The sequence below is a fragment of the Geospiza fortis genome, unplaced genomic scaffold (genome assembly GCF_000277835.1).
Source record: "Geospiza fortis unplaced genomic scaffold, GeoFor_1.0 scaffold1212, whole genome shotgun sequence".
NCBI lineage: Eukaryota > Metazoa > Chordata > Aves > Passeriformes > Thraupidae > Geospiza > Geospiza fortis.
In genome coordinates, this window is record NW_005054626.1 from 149,429 (window position 1) to 152,760 (window position 3,332).

The following is a 3,332-nucleotide window of genomic DNA, read 5'->3' on the forward strand; positions in this document are numbered from 1 at the left end:
CTCCAACCACAGAGAAAGATTTGGAGCCTTTTGGGAGCAGAACCATCCCTGGTGCTGTCCCTGAGAACTCCAACCACAGAGAAAGATTTGGAGCCTTTTGGGAGGCAGAACCATCCCTGGACCCGGTGTCCCTGAGAACTCAAACCATAGAGAAAGCTTTGGAGCCTTTTGGGAGCAGAACCATTCCCCGTGTTCCTGAGAATTCAAACCACAGAGAAAGATCTGGAGCCTTTTGGGAGGCAGAACCATCCCCGCTGTCCCTGAGAGCTCCTAAGCCCAGGCACACCTGGCTCAGCCTGGGATTCCCCTTGGATCCAAACCCCTGGGATGGTGCTGGGTGTGGGAACGCGGCTCTGGTGAGTCCTGAGGGGTCTGATGGGGGAATGGGCTTTTCACAGCTTCTGCAGCACCTTTAATTGTCTGGAAGGTGAACAATGGATCTGTGAATCCAGGCTACAGGGTCAGGGTTGAATACTTACCGATCCTGCTTCCAGAGGTTAAATTAATTTAGTCTGCAATCAGATGGAAAAGCCCCAGTGCTGTTTCTAATGGGAGGTTTATGAATTTTCTATGAAGGATTTGGTGGAAATTTCCACATTTTCTGAGCACAAATCATAATCTAATAATCTTTGAAATTGTTTTCTATTTAAATATTAAATAGATACAGTGGTTAATGTTTACCAGGTACAGAGTTGTATTTTGGAGTGTGAGTGCCCTTTCCTGGAGGAGCACGGTTCCATCAGACTGCTTGCCTTTGACCTGGCTGCAAAAACCCTTCCTAGATTTAATCGAAGTCTCTTTTAAAGCAGGAGCTTTATCTCTGCCCCCTTTTTGGGTGCTTTGAAACTAAACCCGCCAGGAGTGCGAAAGTGAGGTTTAAAAGCAGCTGTGTGTTTGCATAACAATGGATTAAATCCACACAGTCCCGGGGCTCCCAGAGTCCATCTGCCCTGGAGCTCCCTGCATGTGGGTCAGGAGTTTCCAAATGATGCCTCAGATTAATGAGTGCAAAGGCCTGGCTTTTCCAAGTGTGCCACAGTTTAATCCTGGCCCTCAGTGGGGTTTTGTGAATCACAGGTTGAACTGGGCTGGAGAAGACCTTTAAGATGAGCTGGTTGTGCTCAGGGGCTGCAGAGCCTGGGCTGCAGCAGGGATGGGCACTGGGGCCAGCACCTTCCCTGGTGTGCGGTTTGGGGATTTGCTTTGGGTCTGTGAAAAACGCCAATCACTTGGTTTTGAAATTTTTGAAGTTTAATAGTAATAAAATGGTTATAAAAAATAGCAATATAATTAGAGTAATAAAAATTTGAACAATTTTGAATAGGACAATATGAGACAATAGAAACAAAGAGTTACAGACATCTGGGTACCCATTTTCTGGGCAGCATAAGCCCGAAAAAGGACACACGTTAACAGAGCATTAATCCTTAAAAACAATAACCTGTTGCATATTCATACACCTCATACATGATGCATAAATTCCATTCAAACACAGGATTCTGTCTGGTCAGTGTCAGCTTCTTCCTCTGAACCCTGATGGCATCTTCAGTGCTGAGCGAGGCAGGAAGAAGTTAATTTCTTCTGATGAGGGAGCAATAAATTCTCTTTCTCTGAAAGATTTCAGTGTCCTGTGGCTGCTATCTTAGTAGGAGTACCTCATTCCTCTCTTTAAAAAAAGTATCTTACATAGCATAGTTTCTATTTTAACATTATGTTATAACCTAAAACTATATTTAACACACTACTTAAGAAAATTAATACAGCATAACTTTCTAACATGACACATATAATATTCCATTTTAATATTTGCAAAAAGCCAATCATAAAATATGCATTTTTCACAGTTCTCCACCTAAAGAACAGCAGCTCCTTCTGAAGGAAGCTGGAGGTGACTCCTGCCGACGTTATTTGGGTGTTTTTAATATGATCAAGGAATATCTGAGCCAGGAGGGACCCACAGATCCTCCAGGCCAGCCCCTGGCCCTGCACAGACAGCCCAGATCCCCTGTGCATGCCTCGGGCAGGGCTATCCCAGCCCTGGATGTGCAGTGTGTGATGTGTGTCACCTTCTCAGGCAGCTCCAAACCTGTCCCTGTGTGCCTCGTGCAGCTCCACTCCTTATTCAGGGCTTTTCTTCCTGGTCTGAGCTCTGCTTCCCAGGAATCAGCTCAGTTTTTGTTAAAACAGTTGCCTGCTACAACTCAGGTGTCCCCACATTCATTTTCTAGCAGCAGGTGCTGGGAACAGCTTCAGGGTGTGCCCAGGGTGCAGTCAGAGCTACCAACATCCTCTGGTTTTTGGATAGGAAATTATCCCACTATTCCCTGAAAATCTGCAGTGCTCACTGACCTCAGGATTAGCCCTGCACTGAGGAATTTCAGGCTCACCTCTCCAGCAGAATTAGAATTAGCCCTCCAAAGAGCTGGGCCAGGCTCACTTTTACTGCTTCCTGCAGTCATTAATTGAGATAGCAGCTAATTTTGTGTGGGATCCTTTATTTTTGGCTGTATTTTATAGAATGATTGCTGGAGCGAGTTGGATGTGTTGCATCTTGAGTATTACTGAGGCTGGAAAGCAGCCAGGACAACCAAGGAGCAGAACTTCCAGGCAGTTTTCCATATCTGCAGTAAGACTCAAGTCTGCAGCAAAGTTATCTGAGGAATTCAGGCTGTGAACAGCGAATGGGAAGGGAATGACACAGATATGAGGGAGGAAAAAAAAAAGTGAGGTATTTTATGTTTTTGGACAGCTTCCTGCAGTTATATCACCACATTTCTATTATTCCTCAGCAAAATCAGAGACAGCAGATTGCACTTGAGCAGCTCCAGTCATTCTTGGCAACCCAGGGAAATCCAAGTGAGCTGAGAGAGGTGGATCAGAGGTGATTCCCCACCCTTGTCCATTCATTCCTGAGTGAAATGGCCAAGGACCAGCCTGTTGGGGATATTTCCCAGTGCTTTAATTACTTTGTGCCTCATTTTGGCACATTTGTTGAGTATTCCACGTTTTTTTTTTTCAAGAACAAGGACACTGAGCTTGCTGTGTTCTGAATGTCAGAGCACATTTCAAGAGGGAAAAAAAATCCCTAAAACCCATTGCTCCACAAACAGCAAGACTAAAGCAGTTTCACCACAGATTTATGTGGTCTCATCCCTAAAGCACTTCTGCTATAAGGATAGTGATATATATTTATATATAAGGATAAATAAATAAATAAAAGGATAAATAACTATATATCTAAGGATATATATAAGGATATATATATCTAAGGATATATACATATAAAAATATATATAAAATATATATTTTATGTATCTAAGGATATATACATA

The 3,332-nt window shown here is 43.5% G+C and overlaps 1 protein-coding gene across 4 annotated transcripts in view; it reads left to right on the forward strand.

Moving 5' to 3' along the window:
* Positions 1-290: 290 nt before the first annotated feature.
* Positions 291-3,332, forward strand: part of RAF1 (Raf-1 proto-oncogene, serine/threonine kinase) — a 66,601-nt gene continuing 63,559 nt past the window's right edge. The window contains exon 1 of one of the 4 annotated variants that reach the window (XM_031064767.1): positions 291-356. The gene's annotated coding sequence lies outside the window, so the exon portion shown is untranslated. The remainder of the gene's footprint in view (positions 357-3,332) is intronic. The other 3 variants (XM_031064768.1, XM_005430413.2, XM_031064769.1) reach the window with 3 other exon arrangements.